Source organism: Ipomoea nil, unplaced genomic scaffold, assembly GCF_001879475.1.
Source record: "Ipomoea nil cultivar Tokyo-kokei standard unplaced genomic scaffold, Asagao_1.1 scaffold0873, whole genome shotgun sequence".
NCBI lineage: Eukaryota > Viridiplantae > Streptophyta > Magnoliopsida > Solanales > Convolvulaceae > Ipomoea > Ipomoea nil.
The window spans coordinates 1587921-1614027 of record NW_017617301.1 but is presented as its reverse complement, the minus strand read 5'-3'; positions in this window follow the sequence as shown (position 1 = coordinate 1614027).

Genomic DNA, 26107 nt, shown 5'->3' with positions numbered 1-26107 from the left:
AACAAAATTCTATTTACTTGATTTTCCGCTCAAACAATAGTAAATAGTAAAGGTAAATTAAAAAAGGAACATAAATATTTCACAATAATTCTCTACATCATCATCAATTAAAAATGGAACAAAAATTAGTTAAATTAGAAAATAAATGAATATTAATAATTGACTGAAAATTAAAAATGAAAAAAGAAACAGAAATTAGGTTAATTGTAAAAGGAAATGAATATTAATAATTGATTAAAAATAAAAAATGATCCATAATTGACTAAAATGGACAAGAAAATTGTCAGATTATTGCATTTTAATTTTTCACAATAATATTACAGAGTAGAATAAATTAAATCACAATTATATCATAAATATTTCACAATTTCAACCAATGAAACATAAATCAAAAATGGAACGGAAATATTTCAATAATAATATCCTACACCATAAAGTAAAAGTAAATAAAAAATGAAAAGGAAAGATTTCAATAATAATATTCTACACCATCAATAGTAAAGACATATTTTAAACAATAGTAAAGGTAAACTAAAAATGGAACGAAAATATTTCAATAAAATTATTCTACATCATTAATTAAAAATGGTTCAGATAGGTAAAAATATCACTGCATCTGATATTCTAATTAACTAATTGACTGAAAATAAAAAAGAATAATTGTCTGAAAATGAATCTGATATTAGTAATTGACTGAAATTATAAAAGGAAATGAATATTAATAATTGACTACAAATAAAAAATGATCCATAATTGAAATGAAAAAATAAATTGACAGATCATTGCATTTTAATTAAAAAATGGAACAGAAATTAAAAATTGGACGAAAATATTTCAATAATAATATTCTACATCATCAATAGTAAATGCATATTTTAAACAATAGTAAAATTAAATTAAAAATACAACAAAAATATTTCAATAAAAATATTCTACATTATCAATTATAACTAGAACAGAAATTAGGTAAAAATATCAATGCATCTAATATTCTAATTGACTAAAAAAAAAAAGCAAAAATAAAAAAGAATAATTGGCTGAAAATGAATTTGATATTACTAATTGACTGAAAATATAAAAGGATCACTAATTGACTGAAATTCTACCATTATATATTTTCACCCGAGTCACCCATCCTTTTGGACTAAAGGTGTTAGCTCTAGACGAAGATAGACAAGATTGTGTTGTTACTACCAATGTTGTCTACAAAGAGATTTCAATAGTATGTAAATACAATTTGTGATATTATGTTTTTTTAAATGGAAAAATTGCTATATATCTAGACAAAAAATAGATTTTCCATACAAATAAATTAGGATATCAATTCATTTTTATAACTGAGTTGCTAGAGAACGAGCACATTTGACTAATTTATAAAAGTACTAAACAATGATAAATAAAATATCCAAAGTTACAGCACGCATGCGTACATCTACATATTAGCTACTAATTTGAGCAATTAATAACATAAAAACACATAAATGATCCAAACCATACCTTCAATTGCACTATATAATATTTGATGTTTTAATTTAAATAATTATATATCGATCCAAATATTCTTAATATATTACAACAAATCCATTCCGTGCATCGCACGGGCGCAAATACTAGTATATATATAAAAGTAAAATCCTCCTATTTCATTTTCCCGCCCAAACTTTGTAGTCAAATTAATTAAATATATTTTATATTTTATTGGTCAAATACTTAATAAAGCTTATTTGGTAAGCAAATGAAAAATGGAAATTTAGTAATATCAATATTATGAATTAATTAGGAATAAGATTAATTAGGAATATTAATATAATGAATTGATTAGGAATATCAATATAATGAATTGATTAGGGCAATACCTTAAATAAAAAAATACACTTTCTTTTTGAAAAATTTTACAAATTTATAATTCTCATATTTTTCACCTATAAATACAATGAGTTGATGACTACAAAATTTATAAGTCTTCATTTTATATTGCATCCCTTTTTTCCCACTAGGTCTTCAACTTTGATCATCCAGTTTAGTTGCGTTTCGAAATTAACGGTAGGTTTAGCATCCAAGTAGTTTGATTGGATTGGATACAATACGTTTTTCATGATTGTATTGTCTAAATTTAATACTTTTTTCAGCGAAAAGCTATTCATATCATATGCCTAGATTATGATTTATTCTGAATATTTCTACGGTTATTCCAAGTCCATTTTCATATATTGATTTTTTGCTTCTATTGAAGTTTCATTATCATTGATGAAAGGCAGCCTCATGTGAATCTCGCTTTAAGTGGTGCCTATTCTTGCCCGATTAATTTAAAGGGATGCTGAGTGCTGACTCCTCTAATATCCCTCTTCATTTTTTTGCTATACTGTCATTGGTCAAGAATTTAAAGTGCCACACAATAAAATGTGTGACTCACGGGTGATTGGAGAATGGGGAGTGGTTAAGTTTCTATTGTAATATACACGATAAGATATAGCAGGAATCACTTTTAATACACCAATTGACTATTATTATATTCTTCTTAGTTCTTTGCGTTGATTATTGAAATAATCGGAGTTCTGAAGTTCTGATTTGTTAAGTTGTTTTATTCTCATGGTGCCGGTTTTGACAGTTATGAAGTTCATGCTCAATTCCTCATTGGCGTAATTATGGGATCGCCATAATTACTCCGTAGTAGTAGTAGTAGTAGTAGTAGTAATAATAATAATAATAATAATAATAATAATAATAATAATAATAATAATAATAATAATAATAATAATAATAATAATAATAATAATAATAATAATAATAATAATAATAATAATAATAATAATAATAATAAGAAGAAGAAGAAGAAGAAGAAGAAGAAGTGGTAATATTATTGTTCAAATATAATATTAAAAAAATCTAATTTTAATTGGTAATCTATATTATATATTAATCTATATTTATTCTATATTAATTAATAAAAACAAATCTTCGTTTACAAGTTCTTGCCTAAACAATTAATAATAATATGAAAAAATGAAAAAGAATGGAAGGAAACGGTACGCCCAAACAATTAATAATAATATTGGAAAGAAAATTAATAATAATATGGAAATATGGAAATATGGAAAATAATGGAAGGAATATTAGTCATGTGAATGTTTTCTACACTCTGAAAAATTGAAAAGAATCAATAAGTAATATAAGGAAAAGAATCATTAAGATATTTTACTATTAATCTTTTACGGAAGATTTTGCGTAAAAAATAGAATAGATTTGGTTATTAATAATTTAGCATTATTTTACTATTAATCTTTAAGAAAAATTTATAGTAAAAAAATGTAATAGAATCAGTTATTAATAATTTAGCTTTATTTTAACTATATTAATCTTTAAGAAAAGTTATGCGTAAAAAATTATATTAGAATCGGTTATTAATATTTTAACTTTATTTTACTATTAATCTTTAAGGAAGATTTTGTTAAAAAAATAAAATAGAATTAATTATTAATAATTTAAATTAATATTAAAGTACATATATTTTCCTATCCGTAATACAATTTTACTTATTATTTTACAAAATTTTCAAATAATAATTGATAATATTATTGTTCAATTGTAATAAAAACTTTAATTTTATATGGAAAAATGGAAATGAATGGAAATAAATGTTAGTCATGTGAATTTTTTCTACACTCTAAAAAATGAAAAAGAATCAATAAGCAGTATAAGAAAAAGAATCATTAAGATATTTACTATTAATCTTTTAGGAAAGATTTTGCATAAAAAATAGAATAGAATTGGTTATTAATAATTTAGCCTTATTTTACTATTAATCTTTAAGGAAGATTTTGCTTAAAAAATGAAATAGAATCAATCTATCTATATATAATTAAAATTAAAATCATCCTACCCAAATTTTCACTCAAAATTTAGGGGCATTTCTGTAATATCATCTATCATTTATAAATAGATATTATATACAATCAATAATATATATATATATATATATATATATATATATATATATATATGTATGTATGGGAAGAAGAATATTATTATACTAGGAAATTTGAAATTTATGCATAGTGCATATATAAATTACACATAATTTATAAAACTAATCAAATGATAACGTTAATAATAATAATAAGTTTAAATTCAGAATTACAAATTAGATATTAGGGTAATAATATATATATATATATATATATATATATATATATATATATATATATATATATATATATATATAAATCATCCTATATTATTTTTCCGTCCAAACTTTTGTAATAAAGCTTATTTGGTAAGTAAATCTCAAATCGAAATTAAATAAAATCTATTAATTCTTAAATAATAATAATAATAATAATAATAATAATAATAATAATAATAATAATAATAATAATAATAATAATAGTTATGTAATTATGAATATAGAGATTCAATAATTGTGAATATGAAGTTTAAAAATTATGAATATATAGCTTTATAATTATGAACATATAGTTCAGTAATTATGAACATAGAGTTTTGTAGTTGTGAATATAGGGTTCAATAATTATGAATATGAAGTTCAAAGATTATGAATATTTAACTTTATAATTATGAACATATAGTTCAGTAATTATGAATATAGAACTATGTCCACCTTGCAAAGTCGACACGGTTCCACATCATAACTATTCGATTCACCGTGTTACATGTAGTATCTGTTCATATAAACTTTCTCAACCTATTGAAGCCCAACGTTTCAAAAAGCTCTTATGAAAGAAACCTTATTTTAATGGCTTCTTATTTTAGTTTATTTTTTTAAAAAAAAAAAATTGATTAGGTGGTTTGACTAAGATTAACCCAAAATGTATATGTGTTGTTTTAGTTTTTAGCAGTGAGCAAAATTGCTAAGTTATTAAATAATTTTTTTAATTTTTTGATTAAATATAAAATGTTAAACAGGCGAATTTTTTAAAAATTTTGGAGAATTCTCCAAATAATCAAATTACAATAACAATAACAACAACAACATCAACAACAACAACAACAACAACAACAACAACAACAACAACAATAATAATAATAATAATAATAATAATAATAATAATAATAATAATAATAATAATAATAATAATAATAATAATAATAATAATAATAATAATCCAAACAAAACTATATACAAAATAAAATAAAATAAAAATAAAGAGGAGTCACAAACTCCTTTTGTAAATGATGTAGGATCATTTTGATCACACATTGAAAATGTTTGAAAAGAGAGAGCTCATCTATATAAGAAGAGCAAAACTCTTCTTACAAACATAATTACTTGCCCATCAATGTGGGCAAGTATTGAGAAGTCAAAAGGTTCTTATTTAAGAAGTTTTAGCGTTGTCTTCTTATTTTAGTTTTTATTAATTTATTATTTATTTATTTATTTATTTATTTATTTATTTATTATTAGTGGGGGTCTAGAAAGATTAACTCAAAATGTATGTGTTGTTTTAGTTTTTAGCAGTTTGGAACAAATTGCTAAATTATTAAATAATATTTTTATTTTTTTGATTAAATATAAAATATTAAACAGACGAATTTCTTAAAATTTTGGTGAATTTGCCAAATAATCAAATTACAACAAAATAACAACAACAACAACAACAACAATAATAATAATAATAATAATAATAATAATAATAATAATAATAATAATAATAATAATAATATAATAATAATAATAATAATAATAATAATAATAATAATAATAATAATAATAATAATAATAATAATAATAATAATCCAAACAAAACTATGTACATAATGAAATTAAAATTAACAACAACAACAAAAAAAAAAAAAAAAAAAAAAAAAAAAAAAAAGACAAAGGGGAGCCACAAGCTCCCTTTATAAATAATGTGGGTTTATTTTCATCCCTCTATATAAGAGGTACAAACATAATTGTTTGCCCATCGATGTGACGAGTATTGAGAAGTCAAAAGGTTCTTATTTAAGAAACCTTAGTTTTGTCTTCTTATTTTAATTTTATTTATTTATTATTTATTATTTATTAGTGGGCGTTAGGAAAGATTAACCCAAAATGTATGTGTTGTTTTAGTTTTTAGCAGTTTGGAGCAAATTACTTAGTTACTAAATAATATTTTTGGTGTTTTGATTAAAGATAAATTGTTAAAATGATGAATTTGTCAATAATAATAATATAATAATAATAATAATCAAAACAAAACAATATGCAAAATAAAATTAAAATTTAAAAAAAATAAGAAGAAAACAAAAGGGAGTCACGGGCTCCCTTTGTAAATGATGTGGGATCATTTTAATCTCACATTGAAAATGTTTGGAAAGAGGAATGTTTGGAAATAGGAGCTCTTGAACTCCTCTATATAAGAGGAGCAATGCTCCCCTTACAAACATAATTGCTTGCCCATCATGGATAGTGTGGTTGAGTGTAAGGGACTCATCCATTCTTAACCAAAGGTCAAGGGTTTGATCCTTGGATTTGGGAACGGAGTAATCTTAAATCTCTAAGCCAGCTGCCCCACACAAAAGAGGTGCTTACAATTCAACGGGGTGATTAGTCACTGTGTCTGACGGTGAAAATCCTGGATTTACCAAAAAAAAAAAAATCAATGTGGACAAGTATTGACAAGTCCAAAGTCTTTTTTTTTTTTTTTTCTTTTTGTGGTTAGAAGTAAAGGAAAATTAGAAATGGAAAGGAAATTTTCAAAAATAATATTTTACATCATCAAATAGTAAACACATATTTTAAAAAACAGTAAAGATAAATTTAAAATGGAACGAAAATATTTCATTAATAATATTCTACATCATCAAATTAAAATGGAATGAAAATTATGTAAAAATATCACTGCATCTATATTCTAATTAACTAATTGATTAGAAATAAAAAAGAATAATTGACTGAAAATGAATCTAATATTACTAATTGACTGAAAATATAAAAGTAAATGAATATTAATAATTGAGTGTAAATAAAAAATGATCTATAATCATGGTTGCAAAAATCGCGCCTAGGTGCTCGGCCGCCGCTGCGAAGAATGCCGGAATCGGCCTCCTCCGCGGCCGGCCGGCTAGCCGGCTGAACCGGCGTTTATAAATTTTTTTTTTTTTTTTTTTTTTTTGCGTTTTAAATTGCGAAAAGTTCGGGAAGGCATAACTTTTGACTCGGTTGTCCGTTTTGGACAATTTGTTTTTTTCAAATCGCGTATTTTTTCGAGATCTATCCACCGCAAACCGCCAAAGGCGGTTTGGTCCACTAATTTCTCAAAAAAATGCTTCTTTAGCTCTTAATTTTAGTTTTTTATGTATTTAGATGGTTTAAACAATCTTTTGAACACTTTTACAACTACTTTCGTAAATAGTTTCTAAGAAATAACTATGGAAACCTTATGTTTTCTTACTAAATTTTTTAAAAATTTAATTTTTAATTTTATTTTTAATTAAAAAAATAAAAAAAAAAATAAAAATAAAAAAATCGGCGGCGCCTAGGCGCCGATTAAGCGCCCCCTTGCCGCCTAGGGGGCGCCTAGCGTGTTTTGCAACATTGTCTATAATTGACTAAAAAAATGGTCAGATCATTGCATTTTAATTAAAAATGGAATGAAAAATAAAAATTGGAGGAAAATATTCTAATAATAATATTCTACATTATCAATAGTAAATGCATATTTTAAACAGTAGTAAAGGTAAATTAAAAATGGAACAGAAATATTTCAATAATAATATCAACATCAAAAATTAAAAATAGAACAAAAGTTAGGTAAAAATATCACTGCATTTGATATTCTAATTGACTAATTGACTGAAAATAAAAAAGAATAATTGGCTGAAAATGAATATGATATTACGAATTGACTGAAAATATAAAAGGATAACTAATTGAGTGATATTCTACCATTATATATTTTCACCCAAGTAACCAGTCCTGATGGAGAAGATGTTAGCTCTAGACGAAGATGAACAAGATTGTGTTGTCAATACCAATGTCGTCTATAAAGAGGTTTCAATAATGTGTAAATATAATCAGTGATATTAATTTTTTTTAAATGAAAATATTGTTATATATCTAGACAAAAATATATATCTTACTTCCATACAAATGAATAAGGATAGCAATTCATTTCTATAACTGAGTTGTTAGAGAACAAGCACATTTTCCTAATTTATGAAAATAATAAACAATGATAAATAAAATCTTTAAAATTATAGGACCGCATGCGTACATCTAGACATTAGCTATTAATTTGAGCAATTATTTGCACAAATTCAAGCAATGATAACATCAAAATATATAAACAATTCAAATCATATCTTTAATTGCATTATATAATATTTGATGTTCTAATTTAAATAACTATATATCGATTCATATATTCTTAATATATTACAACAAATTCATTCCGTGCATCGCACGGGCGCAAATACTAGTATATATAAAAGTAAAATCCTCCTATGTAATTTTCCCGCTCAAACTTTTATAGTCAAATTAATGAAATGTTTTATTGGTCAAATTAATAAAACTTATTTGGTAAGCAAATGTAAAATGGAAATGTTATAAAAGCTATTAATTGGTAATATTATGCCATACCAATATACCATTGTGAGGTATTGTGAAATCCAGTCAATATAAATTGAAAAAAGGAAATTGATATTATTAATTGATTGAAAATATAAAAGGATTCTAATGAAAAAAAAGGAAACAGAAATTAGGCAAATTGATTGAAAATATAAAAAGAAATTAATTCTCACATTCTCTATCTCTACCTATAAATACAATGGATTAGTGACTAGAAAAATTATAACTCTTCCTTTTTGTACTGGGGTGAGTTCTGTATTGTGTCTTTCATTTTTCAATGGCATAATTCTTAATTTCTGTTCTTATTTCTTTTCTACATCTTTTGCAAATATTGCAGGATACAAATATAGAGACAATTGAAATGGTTCTGAGCAACTATTTACATGCATTAAGGAGAGGTGTGCCCACATTGTAGAAGGTACGCACAATAACTGGATAAACTAGAATGATGTTAAGCATTGACAATTACAACGAATTTATAAATTTACATGTAATATGCATTATTATTATATAATAGTTGACACTACATTTATTTTTTTAAATTATTTCTCTTTTATTTTTTTCTATATTTATTTTAATAATAATATAATTGTCTAATTGTTGTAGCAGGAAGTCACAACGAAATTGTTGGTAGTCAACTTCATCCTACAGTCATTTGGAATAGAATCAATGTTGGAGTGCTCTGTGTTGTTCATCTTCCAGAGGCAAGAGGTTCTGAAACAATAAATTCTATAGAGTGTGTAGTCCATGATAAAGAGTTTTTTTTTTTTTTTTTTTTTTTTGGTACTATGATCTTAATTTTAATAGTTTGTATTTCAAAACTTTTAGTTTATGCATATGGTTGTTTTACAACATTTTCTTTTTACACTACAAATTCATGGTACTTTTCTACATATGCATATTTTTCGAAAGAATGTGATTCAAATAATGATGGATATGTTAATAGCTCTAAAGATTGTATAGTTATTCCAACATTTAACTTCACTTATAATTTTATATTTTGTTATTGTTATATAATAGGCATTTCTCACTTCTCAATTAGATCGAATATGCTTCTGGTTTTGAGAATTTTTGGTAATATTTACATTAATTTACTACTACTCTGCACTATTCTTTGAAATTTTCGAAATAGAATCACACAGACTTTTATGAATCATTTACGAAATAGAATCAAATTTACGGATGTGGTTACATTTTTGCTAATTTTTTGTTAAGAGTTTTCCAATTTGTATAATTTAACAATTTAATCATTTTTAATTTATATATAACTTAATAAAGCTTATTCTGTAACCAAGTATTTTGTAATATTTACGGTGTGTATATATATATGTGTGTGTGCGCGCGTGTGTGGCCTCACAATCAAAATAAATTATAAAATAATTTATGTATAAAATTTTTCACTCCTTATAATAAAATAATTCAATAAAGGTTTATATATAAGAAAATAACCAGTAATATTTACCTTTTAAGTATAATTTATCAATTTAATTACTTTTTATTTGATAAAGATTATTTTCTAACCAAACAATTGGTAATATTTACGATTTATTGAACCAACCTTCATATTTCCGGTCAAATGAGTACACAAGATGAAATATGTTCATTGCGCGAAATCTTAATATTAATTGAGTTGCCAAATTGTATATTGCATAAGAATTATTCATACCATAATATGAATTGTAACCAATTTAATAAATCAAAATATTAACAAGTATGTATGGTAATATTATTTCATATGAACGTAATACCATAATAATCTATATAAAAGTAAAATCCTCTTACATCATTTTCACGTCCAAACTTGTGTACTAAATTAATTAAATATTTTATATTTTTTAGTCAAATAATTAATAAATCTTATTTGGTAAGCATATGTTTAATGTAAATTAATTAAAATATATTAATTGATAATATTGCATAATTATGGTATTGTAAATGTATTAATTGCTAATCAATTTATAGTAACGTGAATATTATGTATGAGAATAACATATGAAACACGGATTTGGAAAACGAAAGTGAAATTATGCAAATTGAAAAAGGAAACGTATATTATTAATGGACTGAAAATTATAAAAATCCCTAATTGACTGAATAGAAAAGGAAATGGAAAATGAAACTTATATTATTAATTTATAATTCTCACATTCTCTACCTATAAATACAATCCATTGGTGACAAAAAAAAAATGGAGAGATGTTTTTTTTTTTAAACCAGAAGTTTCAGTTGCTATGTTTTTTCGTATACAAATTTATAATTATAAATTTATATTAATAAATAATTATTAAGACAAGTATAATTTATTTTATATTATGGACACATTATTTTTAATAATTTTGATTTAATAATATTATACCTTAATTATAAAAATTATACCTAATAATCTTAGTATTAAATGTCATACAATAATTACCATAAACAATGTTTAATAATTGACAAATTCTATTAGGCGAAAAAAATTACTATTATAAAATCTTTTGTAATATGGACACATTATTTTTAATTATTTCGATTTAATAATATTATATCTTATTTATAAAAATTCGAAGTAATACATTTAATACTATTGAATATTGATTGACTAAAAATTATCTTAATTATTAAGGTAATTAATAGATATTTATCTTTAAAGAATTCAAATAAATGAATTATACATAGTAGTATGGAATCAATTAGTAGGACAATTATATTATGTAATCTAATTAATAATTTACTTTTTAAAATTATATCCTCTTTTCAATAATTATATATATATATATATATATATATATATATATATATATATATATATATATATATATATATATACTTAATGTATAATATTATTGGCATAAAATAAATTATACTTACATTAATATATAATTAATTTTTAATATTAATGGTAATTATTCTAATAATTTTCTTTCCTTCTTTCGTGTAATTATTATGATAATTTTATGGTAATGTGTTTAAATATTGGAAGAAAACAAATATTAGAATTAATATAATTAATGAAATTATTATGGTAATTGCCACAATATTTATTAATTATAATTAATATAACTATTGAAACTAAGAAATATAAGATTTCTTTCCTAAAAATATTTGTGACAACTTAATTAAATTATAATTAATAAAATATAAAATATAATTAAAGAAATGAAAGTATAAAATTAACAAAATATGAATATTTATAATTTTACATACAATTATACACTATAATAATCCCTTTCAAAAAATACACTATAATAATCATACAATATTTAAATGCTACATTTTAAATTTCTAAATGTAATTTTTTAATTATAAATCTATCAATATAAATTATAATTATTGAAATTATAATATAGAAGTTTTCTATATACATATTAATAAATACTATGTGTATATACAATGTATTATACAATCATATAAGGAAATGCGTCCGATTAGAGTTTAAATTTATTCATACAAAATTTAGAATTTACATTTTTTTTATTAATTTCTAAGTACAATTCTCTTAGTTAGTATTCATATTTTTAGAATTATAATATATATGAAATACAATTAGGAATAAATAAACTTAATTATGTGAATTTTTCAATAAATTTATCTAAATATGTACGTGATTAGAGATTATATTAGCCATACAAAATTTAAATTTAAATTTTGTATGTTATGAAAATAGATACTTGACCAAATATATAAAAGTCCAACTATATTATTATATTGTACATTATAATATATTTTCATTGTTTTCTATTTTTAATTTTAAATTCATAAAATAAAAAAAAAAATCCGTGCAACGCACAGGTAAAACACAATCGTTATACCCTGCACCACAGCGCGCGCAGCACTGTGCGTCCCCCGCCTCCCAAACGACGTTGTTTTGGGAGGCGCGGAAGGGGGTTGACGTGATTATGTGTATTTGTTTATATCATTATGTGTATTTATTTATACAATTATGTGTATTTTTTTTATACAGTTAGGTATTGCATCAGGGCGCACAATGCAATGCGCGCCCTGGTGCATGATATAAATTGCCGGTAAAACACTATATTTTTAAAAATACAATTTGATAAATATCATAAATTAATTAGTACAATATCATTTCTGTTTATAATAATTAAAGAAAAAATAAATAATTCAAATATGTGAACCAATAATTTCAAAATAAAATTAATACATAGTTACAAATAAATATAGCATTATTAGATGTACTTTAATTAGTTTTAATTTTCTTAATGAAATGACTTTTCTTTATCAATTTTTTATGGGAAACTAAGGGAGTGTGTGGCCCACTGGAAAATATTTTTAAAATAAAAACATTTACTAATAAAAAATAATTTTAAAATATGTTTTAACACCTCATAACATGTGTAAATGTTATATTTTTTAAAAATACAATTTGATAAATATCATAAATTAATTAGTATAGTATCGTTTTTGTTTATAATAATTAAAGAAAAAATAAATAATTCAAATATGTGAACCAATGATTTCAAAATGAAATTAATATACAGTTACAAATAAATATAGCATGATTATATTTAATTTAATTAGTTTTAATTTCCTTAATGAAATGGCTTTTCTTTATCCAAAGTGTTTGGATTGGTGGAGAATCTATAATCTATAATCTATAATATAATTAAAAACAAAATTCTATTTACTTGATTTCCCGCTCAAACAATAGTAAATAGTAAAGGTAAATTAAAAAATGAACAGAAATATTTCACAATAATTCTCTACATCATCATCAATTAAAAATGGAACAAAAATTAGGTAAATTGAAAAATAAATGAATATTAATAATTGACTGAAAATTAAAAATGAAAAAAGAAACAAAAATTAGGTTAATTGGAAAAGGAAATGAATATTAATAATTGACTGAAAATAAAAAATGATCCATAATTGACTAAAATTGAAAAGAAAATTGTCAGATTATTGCATTTTAATTTTTCACAATAATATTACATAGTAGAATAAATCAAATCACAATTATATCATAAATCTTTCACAATTTTAAGCAATGGAATAGAAATTAAAAATGGAACGGAAATATTTCAATAATAATATTCTACATCATCAAGTAAAAATAAATAAAAAATGAAAAGGAAATATTTCAATAATAATATTCTACACCATCAATAGTAAAGACATATTTTAAACAACAGTAAAGGTAAACTAAAAATGGAACGGAAATATTTCAATAAAAATATTCTACATCATCAATTAAAAATGGTTCGGATAGGTAAAAATATCACTGCATCTGATATTCTAATTGCCTAATTGACTGAGAATAAAAAAGAATAATTGTCTAAAAATGAATCTGATATTACTAATTGACTGAAATTATAAAAGGAAATTAATATTAATAATTGACTACAAATAAAAAATGATCCATAATTGAAATGAAAAAATAAATTGACAGTTCATTGCATTTTAATTAAAAAATGGAACAGAAATTAAAAATTGGACGGAAATATTTCAATAATAATATTCTACATCATTAATAGTAAATGCATATTTTAAAAAATAGTAAAACTAAATTAAAAATACAAAGAAAATATTTCATTAAAAATATTCTACATCATCAATTAAAACTGGAACAGAAATTAGGTAAAAATATCAATGCATCTAATATTCTAATTGACTAATTGACTAAAAATAAAAAAGAATAATTGGCTGAAAATGAATTTGATATTACTAATTGACTGAAAATATAAAAGGATTACTAATTTACTGAAATTCTACCATTATATATTTTTACTCGAGTCACCCATCCTGTTGGACTAAAGGTGTTAGCTCTAGACGAAGATAGACAAGATTGTGTTGTAACTACCAATGTTGTCTACAAAGAGGTTTCAATAGTATGTAAATACAATTTGTGATATTATGTTTTTTTAAATGGAAAAATTGCTATATATCTAGACAAAAAAATATATTTTCCATACAAATAAATTAGGATATCAATTCATTTTTATAACTGAGTTGCTAGAGAACGAGCACATTTGACTAATTTATAAAAGTACTGAACAATGATAAATAAAATCTCCAAAGTTACAGCACCGCATGCGTACATCTACATATTAGCTACTAATTTGAGCAATTAATAACATAAAAACACATAAATGATCCAAACCATACTTTCAATTGCACTATATAATATTTGATGTTCTAATTTAAATAATTATATATCGATCCAAATATTCTTAATATATTACAACAAATCCATTTCGTGCATCGCACGGGCGCAAATACTAGTTAAGGTATAACCAAATTACCAATAATGTAAAGGCAACATAACTATGTACATTGCTTACCATTAAGAAAACAGAATATTATTGTTAAGGCCCTGAAAATTATTAATAGATTAAAAACATAATTAACTTAAATAATAGTTATAATTCTTAATGGCCAAAACAATAATTATAAGTCTTAATGACTTCAAATGGTAATTGTAATCCTTAGATACTTAATGACTCAAAATCAGACAAAAAAAAAACAATAATTATAGCACTAAACTGCTTAAGTCAGGCGCATAAACCTTAATAGCCCAAGTTAATTATAACATGAATAATAAATGTTCTAATATGGAAATAGATCCAAACATTATCTTATCACCAACGATAAATGCCGTTATAAAAAATACGGTAGTTAGTAATAATTGAACCTTAATAAACATGTTATAATCAAATAAAAGTGCTACAATTATTATTAAAATATCAATCAAAGAGGTGGAATCCATACTTTAATGACCCAGATAGGTCCTAAATGGCTTGTTCAAAATAGGTTTTAAAGTCCCAAGTAAAAAATAGGACTAAAGTATGCTCAAAATTAAATGAGAAACCAACAAACTAACTTAATAGGCTATATTGCCCAAAATTAGCCTAAGGATCCAAAATTGAATGATATTTAATATGAAGGCTATGAATTAATAATATGCTATATCCAATCTTAATATATGCTTTTCTATATGTACAATTATAATGAAATAATTTATAAATATACAAAGCATGTTTGGATTTTGCACATTAACTCATAATTTAGGCAATTTAATATGCACATCAATATTAATTAAATTAAAATTCAAGCAGCAAATTTAATACTTTATATTAGTTCAAAAATGAATAATAATTATTTAATTGTGACAAGAATTACTATAATAACAATAATTCAATCACAAATAATGTCACAATTAATCTGAACTCAATTTGAAATTTTTTTAATGCCAAAATTAAAAAATTAACTAAAGGGCATTATTATTTCAAAATTAAACAATTACTAATATTTACCATTTACCTAAACAATTTATAATATTAATTAAGGTAATATTAATATGGCAATATTGAACTAAATATTTACCATTTACCAAAATTAATATATATAAATGTATAATTATTAAGTAAGGCAAATATTAATATGGTAAATAAAAGAAATTGCATTTTAAATGGGAGACTTACCAGACATGCATCCGTTATCTTAAATTCATCGCCGGAAGATTAGCAAGCAGCGAAGAATCAGGGACGCTACTGGAGTCCGAAGTCGCGGTCGTCTGAAGTCGCCAACGTCGCCCAAAGCATGAAGAACAATCGACCAGCGCTGAACTGAAGTGAGGACCAGCGCCGCCGGATGGAGGAAGACAGATAGCGGTGACAGTCGCCGGGAAGCCAGCCCGCCTCCACCATCCTCCTCGCCGTCGTTCTCATGGCAACCGGCAACCGGAGGGAGCTGCGTCCATGGCGGTGTCCTCCCAGCGGCAAGGCTCACAGCAGAGAACCAAAGCCCACCGTCCGCCGAAGCACCAACGATCGCCGCCGTGCTACGTCGCAAAATCCTCGGATTCCTTTTGTTATCGCCCGTGAACCAGTCAGCCCCTTCTTCCATAGCATCTCCAGCCGGCGAGCTTCCATGAAACACCCAACGGATTCCGACGCCACTGAAGGAAGAAGAGAGAGAGCTGACGCCACGACTCTGCAATTTGTTGTAAGTATTTTCCCTAAATACAATATATTATAATATATTGTATTATTGGGTGGCTGTGGTGCAAGTAGGAGATTGAGTCAATTAGTGACTTAATCTGTTATGCAACTCAAGATATTCAGTTAAGCTTTAACTGAATATCTGCCTATGTTGATGGCATGTAGGCTTCTAAGCAAAATAGTCCTCCCACAGCTCCCGAGTTGAGGACACGCACCATCGCGTATTCGGGAGAGAAGTGGTAGACAAAACGACACTAACCTTTATTCTGCAGGTTTACCATCTCGTGCCAATACCAACGACTATGGCTGGGGATATTTGGGCGATCCTAAAGCTTCCGCTGTAACGAGGCAGGTTACTCGTTTACTACAGTTTGTGTTAGTCTTAATATTATTATCTAACATTTGGTATCAGAGCCCTCAAAATCTCTGCCTAATTTGTTGTATTGCTTTAGATACAAAATTATTTCGAAAATCAATATTAAGTTCATGTATATTGAATTTTTTTCTATACATGATTTATTCAGTTATTTTTCGAATTTGTTTTTGCATGGTGTTGTACCTACTACCTGGAGTTCATTTCGTGCTTCGAGCTGTCGGCGGTGGCGTTGCAGCTTGGTCACCGGCGAGCTTAGCTTTACGTGGGCGACGGCGGGCGTTGGTTGTTGACGTCACGAATTCGAGTCAGGACAGTGTATGGCCGTCGGCGGTGGTGACGTCGAGATGAAGACGACGGCAACGCGACTAAGGTTGCCGGCGCTGGTCGCTGTTCTGATAGCCTAGGGCGGCGCTGGTCGCTGGGTTTCCAGCGGAGATGCTCCACCATCGTGCGGCTTCAAACTCCGGCATTGCCATTGCTGATCTCTCTCCATCCAGAAACTACGTACATGGGTTTTGGCATCGCAGCAATGAGCGGTGCAAGGAGAAGAGATGGAGGCGTCGATGAACCACGGCATCGGCGGACTGGCGTTGCATTGAGGAGAGCCGGCAGAGGCGAGTTGGACTCTCCGGCGACGTCACTGCCTCTCCCCTGCTTCAGGCGACGCTGGCTCCAGTCTGCCGCTACCTCATCTGTGCGCTGTTGTTAAGGTCGGCGACGGGTGTTGGGCGATGAGATGGGGCGCCGGAAGTTCAATGATCTCGTTGTCGTTTCGTCCTTCAGGCAGCGTCTTCCGTGGAACAGAGATGAGATGGCTGCATCTTCGCGGCTTCTTCCCTGTTTTTCCGGCGCTTCTTTGGAAGCAGATGTAACTGGTACGCTACATTGTTTTTAAAGCACAAAGGCAATTATCCTTTATTTATCATATATTTTATTTGCCTTACATTTAATAATTGCATATTAATTTTGGTAAATGGTGATTATTTGGTTTAATATTACCATATTAATATTATCTTAATTAATATTGTAAATTATATTGGCAAATGGTAAATATTAGTAATTGCTTAATTTTGAAATAATAATGCCCTTTAGTTATTCTTTAATTTTGGCATTAAAAATTTTCAAATTTGAGTCCAGATTAATTGTGACATTATATGTGATTGAATTATTGTTATTATAGTAATTCTTGTTACAATTAAATAAATTATTATTCATTTTTTTGGGCAAATATGAAGTTTTGATTTGCTACTTGAATTTTAATTTAATATTGATGTGCATATTAAAATTGCTTGAATTATTGCAATTTATTTAGTATTTATGAGTTAATAATATATTAATTTGCAAAATCCAAACTTGCTTTGTATATTTTTTAAATTATTTTATTATAATTGTACATTTAGAAAAGCATTTATTAAAGTTGGATATAGCATATTATTAACTCATAGATTTTATATTAAATATCATTCAATTTTGGATCCTTAGGCTAATTTTGGACAATATAGCCTATTAAGTTAGTTTGTCGGTTTCTCATTTAATTTTGAGCATATTTTAGTCCTAATTTTAACTTGGGACTTTAAAACCTATTTTGAACAAGCTATTTAGGACCTATCTTGGTCAGTATGGATCCTACTATTATTTGATTGATATTTTAATAATAATTGTAGCACTTTCTTTTTATTTTGATTGTAACATGTTTATTAAGTTTCAATTATTACTAACTACCGTATTTTGTTAACGGTACTTATTGTTGGTGATAATATAATGTTTGGATCTATTTCCATATTATAGCAGTTATCATTCATGTTATAATTAACTTGGGACATTAAGGTTTATGGGCCTGACTTAAGTAATTTTGTGCTATAATTATTATCATTGTCTGATTTTGAGTCATTAAGTATCTAAGGATTACAATTACCATTTGAAGTCATTAAGACTTATAATTATTGTTTTGGCCATTAAGAATTATAACTATTATTTAAGTTAATTATGTTTTTAATCTATTAATAGTTTTCGGGGCCTTAACAATAATATTCTGTTTTCTTAATGGTAAGCAATATACATAGTTATGTTGCCTTTACATTATAGGTAATTTGGTTATACCTTAATTTTAGTCTCTGACTCATTACAGTCTTGATTAATTATTATGTGGTAAATTGAGATTAGTATTTAGCATCCCTTAATTACATTTTTTTTTACATTTATTGTAATTATTATTAATTAATGTTATTAAGTTTAGGGGCTAATCTCATTTATTATCTTTCATAATAATTATTCATTCAGGGTAATCTACTATATTTGGTACATTGGTAAGATTACTCATGTCACTTCATTTTTCATTATTATTAATAATGGTAATTAAGTGTTACCAATAAACTGTTACGTACCATTGGCCGATTCAACTAAACTCTCCGTGAAGATGGGAGATTTTGGAGGCTTTCTTCGCTATCGTTGTTAGTGCTATCGATAGATGCAGTTTGCATCATTAAGGTACGCAAATCATTAATTACAGTTTATTATTATTGGTAACTACTGTTATAGCTGTTAACCATTTTGAACTAGTCACATTTTATTCTTAAGAATATGGAAACATTAAGATATGTATTACCATGTTTGTCATTATTAAAATGTTCATAGTGATTATAATGCTCCTTATTACTATTAATATTTTAATTAATGATAACATTATTTTTATGGTATTAAGACATGGATTGTTTCCAAATTGATTTATGTGGCATTTATTTTCAGACTTAAGTTTTATTACATTTTACAGTTATATCCAAAAATGTTTTAAAGGTTAACATTTTTAACTATTGTTTTCCATATTTAGTCTCTAAATTAGCATAATAATATTATTATGGCTATTTATTGCTTTTTTTGGTTTATTTGCAATTTTATGCCATTAACAATACTATTAATTGAGTTTTGGAGAGTGATTTTTAATCGATTCAGAATTTTGGAAAAACATGTTTTCTTGGTAATCTATCACATAATTTATTTGAATTATGATTTTAGATGTCATTGCCCACATTTAGTTAAGTATGAATAAGTGAATACACATTTAGTGATTTTCAAAAAAAAGAATACACATTTAGTGTTTTTCATACTCTTTAAATTGTTTTATGCTTTTAATCACATTAAGTGCATAATATTAAGTTTAATTATGCAGTTGAGATTTGTGAGATTTTATTTACGAATAAAACATATACTATGGCTTGATATTTGTGAATTTAGCCTGTTTCTCACAAAGTTGATTTTATGCAATTAAAACTTTTCCACGTGGGCTTATAGTTTTTAACCTTTCAAAGTATACATCTATTATATTATTATTCAAATTTTGAATTTCTTTTGGTTAGAAATCATACTAGTTTTGAATATTAATTGTATACTTTGAGGTTATTGCTTATATTTAAAATTGTTTTGGTTTATGCAATTTATTTAGAATATATGAGTTTAATGTTTGATTTTATGCATACTTGTCCACTGCATAATATTCTGTTTTTTTTTTAATTATGCAATTTTATTATGCCTTTAGAAATGCATACTTTAGGATGGAATTATATTAGTTCCTTATTAAGTTGGACCTATGCATAAAACTTTAGTTGCGGTAGTGCCTGAATTTATGCACGTTTAGTCTGTCAATTTAGTTCATCAATTTAAAGCCTTATCCATAGGTGAATCTACAATTTTATAGATCTCCCAAACGATTTTACTTCAAACATGAAAACACATGACTTAGGGAAGTTTCTTGGGGAGGAATACTAGTTCTATGGCCCTGGCTTAAAAGCCTTGTTGTTACTAGTCCCCTTGCGACGCTACTCTGTCTAAGGAGTTGGTATTTAACCGAGCTTCGTCTCGACTAACTTTCCTGGGAGTATACCTAATAATTGTGTATCATGTGTTGGTTTAATTTGTTTGTTAGGCTTTAAATTCCCCTTTTGCCAAGTGATAACAATTTTAGATTAATTAAAGAGTAGCCACAGCATCTTTAATTTACTAAAAATTGTCTAAAGTTCAAATCACATAAAGATGGCAATGATAAATGCTAGTGATCCTATAATTTTAATTAGTTGGGGAGTAGCCACAGCATCCTTAATCAGTTAAAATTATATATTGAGTTGTTGGGTCACATAAAATTTGATAAATGTCTAGTGATCTTATAATTCTAATTAGTTGGGGAGTAGCCACAGCATCCTTAATCAGTTAAAATTATATATTGAGATGTTAGGGTCACATAAAGTTTTAGACATATCTTTTTTTTTTGAATGTAAGTTTTAGACATATCAATTGTGATTAATTGTATGTAATATGATGGAATTTAGCCCACAGGCAATTTCGTTATATTTGTATGATTAATTAGGATGAAATACTGAAATATGATCATAATTTAGCCCACAGGTAATTATGTATCGGAATGTAGTTTAGTAGTTTTATCAGTGTTGATAGGAATAAAGAATTTTATAATTTTTTACCTCTATCATGAAGCTTAATTTTATGATGTAAACTTTAGATCATATATCTTAATTTGCCCACAGGGATTAAGATAAGGAACATGATCTCTTAAGTTTTTTTGTCATAATAGTTGTAATGAATCTAATTGAATTAAAACTTCAGCCCATAGGCAAGTTTTATGTTGTTTCATCATAAAATTTCAGTTGGATCTTATTGAGTAAAACTTTAGCCCACAGGCAAGTTTTATGTCACTAGATTCTTCTGACTATGTAGTAATTGAGATAAAATACTATCATAAGTGTTTAATTGAATTTAATAGAATTAAAACTTTAGCCCACAGGCAAGTTTTATGTCAATAAATTCATCAACCCATTCGATAATAACTTTATCTCAATTTCTTAGAATTTATAAATTTAGTTCAATTATAATTCTAAGTTTCGTGGTTTGCATTGGCAAAACATGTATTTAGTCACTTTCCAAAATTTAGATACACCTTTTATTAATTATTTTTCACGAAGCTTACTTGGTTATTTGGATTAACTATAGTAAGTTGCGTGGTATGATATACTTCTTTTGGATTCCAATAATAAAATATATCTTCTGAGCCGAATTCCAACTTGGTTTTGGAAGGCGTATTTTATTATTTTAGTATGTCCAACTATGGTGGAGAATCATGTCCTCATTAATCATTCATTTAGTTGGACTATAATTGGAACCAAATATTGATTATTTAGTGTGCCCAACTATGGTGGAGAATTTTATCTTCATTATTTAGTTGGTCAAATCAATTATGAGTGTTATATCATTAATTTGGCTAAAGAATATCTTAATCAGTGGGAGTGATCATTTAGAAAAAGATCATTAAAATACTCCACTAAAATTGATGGATTTAGTTGTTTTCATACATTCCAAATTGGATTGTGCGTCTAGCAATAAGTCCAAAAGTTTCCACAAGTATTATTTTGTCTTTTGTTCTTATAATTCATAAGTTCATTTCATTGAACGTCTGGTTGTACAACATATTTATGAAAATGTTGTAACAATATTAATGAATTTATTAGAACGAAAATATTTAACTTGTGGTGCACTGCCAATTAATAAATTCTTTAGCAATTAACAGAGTCTTTAGTTTCTTCAAAATTGATCCTGGGCCATTTTTTGGTTTGTAAGGCTCAAAACAATTTTGCAAGACCTATAAGTAAGACTCGTAATGTTCAATTAATTTCGAGGGGGACCTTGAGATTATTTGGGAAGTTGGTGTATGTTTAAGATTCCAAATTATTGACTTAGACCTTATGGTTTATGTTATTGGAATGTTTCTATGACTTGACTTCTTTTGGCTATCTTAATGAGTGGGAGTGACAGACGTGTCAACTCCAAGCTCTTAGCTGTTAGAGGTAGTATCTATGTTAACTTATAAAGAAATCATAGAATATAGTTAGCATTATGCTAACATTAAGAGATCTCTACTTAAAGCATGCTTCTAAGATTTTGGAGATCATACAGTGAATTTGGATGATTTCTTTCTTCAGTTGTGCACATAATATATTTTGAGAAACATCCATTAAGGGACTAAGAATAAACGTAGGGTTTATTCATAAAGAACCTAAGTTAGGGAATTTAAATGCATGTGATCATAGTAGATACTACTCACTTGATTAGTAGATGACGTATTACTATGGTTCTTGTATTTTGTTCTTTAATGAAGGTTGTGCCAGTACTTGCACCAAGTGGGAGAATGTAAGTATTTTCCCTAAATACAATATATTATAATATATTGTATTATTGGGTGGCTGTGGTGCAAGTAGGAGATTGAGTCAATTAGTGACTTAATCTGTTATGCAACTCAGGATATTCAGTTAAGCTTTAACTGAATATCTGCCTATGTTGATGGCATGTAGGCTTCTAAGCAAAATCGTCCTCCCACAGCTCCCGAGTTGAGGACACGCACCATCGCGTATTCGGGAGAGAAGTGGTAGACAAAACGACACTAACCTTTATTCTGCAGGTTTACCATCTCGTGCCAATACCAACGACTATGGCTGGGGATATTTGGGCGATCCTAAAGCTTCCGTTGTAACAAGGCAGGTTACTCGTTTACTACAGTTTGTGTTAGTCTTAATATTATTATCTAACATTTGTTACCTTTGAACCGTGTTCCTCCGGCCAACATTCAATGGCGGTGTATCCCAAAAAGAAACGGCAACAACTTAGCAACAACAATAAATCAAGTCCAGAAGACAATATTTCGAAAAAACAACATATACTAAAATCAATGTATATGATACTAATTATATTAGGGAAAATACTTACACTTGCAACTCTGTACTGCTCATGATGTGAGAGCTAAAATGAAATGGAGTTTTAGGAATTTTAGCTTCAGCTGTGTCTAGGATGTGTGTCTAGGATGTGAACAGGTTGATCAAATGTGAGCTTAACGGGCTTGGTTGGCTATTGAAATATTAGTTGTTTGCATTGCAAACTGGACTTCTGTGAAAACCTAAGTAGTTTAGGTTGTGACTTGTGAGACGGTATTTTACTATACCAATGGACAAATTAGCAGTTAATGTTTTTGCCCTTTTTTCACTTTGGAATTGGAATGTAGTTGAAATTGACATCAGTGTGGAATTAGCAGTAAGAAAGTTTACTGTTGTCCATGGTTAGAGAATCCCTTTCAAAAGAACTAGAATAAACTGCTCATTTAAATGGAAGAGTAGTTTGTCAGTTGATCACTTGAAAAAAAAATACAAAGTTACAATAGAATTGCACAAATATTAACAGTGTCAACTTAAAAAATGCATAGCTTTATTTACATTCTTGATTCTTTATGCTGAAAATAATCTTTTCCTGAAGTATATTGAAATCAAATGTGAATCTAAGGTGCTAAATTGATCCCTAGTTCCTACAATGGTCAGAAGTAACAATTAAGAGGTTGCTAATTACTTGTCCAACTTATGGATCAGAGAAACGTCAATTGAGCAGTCTAGGCTATTTGATATTTTTCTTTTGACCCAAGTAGTTGGGTTTTTAAATTTTTTCTTTTTTGTTTGTTTGTTTTGAGCATGACATTCTGGTGAGGTACATGTCACATGCATGTTAGGCTTGATTTAAATAATTTAAGTAGAGTGTTATCTCACAAATGGTATGTGGGGGTGGTGTTACTGCTTGTGTTCCTTTGTTTGAGATGTATGAGAAAGAATATCAGTTTTATTGAGCTACTTGATGTGTCACCCTTCCCCCTTCTCTCTTAAAACCTTTGAATAAAATGAGACAAGGTTTGAAGGAAAGGCAATTCATTGCCTGATCCCATCATTTCTAGCTTGCAGGAGTTATAAAATGACGACGCCTTAAACATCTAGCCTTGTGGCCAAGACTGTTGAAATATGATAAATAAGTGGATCACCTTGGTTCACTCTCAGATCGGGTAGTAGAGAGGTCAAGGGCAGGTTCTCATTCATGAAATGAACACTTTTAATCCCAAAGAGCTGGGTGGTGGGGTGGGAGTGAGAAAATATGTTGACTAAATGACATCAGTAGGCAAAATAAGAATTACTTCAGAGGAAATGATGCCAAAGAAATAGTCAGGTTTAATTATTGGCTTACAGGAGAAGGTTTTGATAATTTGGTGGTAAAATACAGCCCTATAGGATTAAAGTTCAAAATCAACGCTTGGATGAGAACTGTTGAACTCTATGTAGTGAAGCACTTCGCACGGTTCAGGAAGTTGTCCTAAAATGGACAAATGAAGTCAAAACATATCTGCATGCAACTTTTGTTTTCCTGAACAACTTCAGATCAGCAGCGGATAAGAAAGCTGGATCGTCAAAAAGTGAGGTATACATACAGCCTTCTTCTGTCGTACATGCATATTCATTATTTCGAAATTTTACTTTCTGCATTTGATTATTTCTGTCTATTTATTTTAGTCTTTAAGTAGTTGATGCGATAGAAAGCTAGCGCACGCTGCAAGAATCGAAAAGAAGAGCATGCATAATATAATGCATGCATGGCGGATTATGATCAAGTTCGTAATGTAATTTTCAAGGTGTTGAAATGAAGAAATACTATTAGTAGAAGACTAGCTAGCTAGAAATAATATTTGGTGAATTGATTCTTTGTAAATTGTAAACAATAACAAGTTTATCGCCAGTGAAGGAGTATTGTAGTCTGTAGATGATGCATAATTTTCCATCACCATTTTACATGTTTATTCATAATAAGATGAAAAGTAGAAAGTAAATTTCTATTTTTTTATATTTTTTATTTTTTGGGAATTATGGGTTTCTGGTTTCATCTTTAGGTTTAAAATGCAGTTGCTAAAATCTTATATACATCTATGCTTGTTACTCCGTCAAAGACGGCTATAGACACATAATTGGACGCTAATAATGGGGTTTGTGATGCCTTATATGGAAAATCAAAGCACCTTCCAAATGGAAAACATTTCTATGGAGAGCTCTAAGAGCATCCACACTTGTGCATATTATGGAGAGATTTCAGAATTAATTCTTCTCAATGGGGATAATAATAAATGTGGGGTGGGGATAATGGTGGAGATATTCATCCTGCAAAATTGGGAAGAATGGCAGAAAAAGAAGAAAGAGAAAGAAAAGAAAAAAGGGGCTGCTGTGCGCGAAGCGCACAGCAGCCCGCCCAGGCGCGCTGCGCCTGACCCTTTAATTTTTTTTTTTGTTTTTTTTTTAATTTTTTATTTTGATTTTTTTGTTTTTTTTTCTCCCCTTCCCACATTCTCTCTCCTAATCACTCTTACAT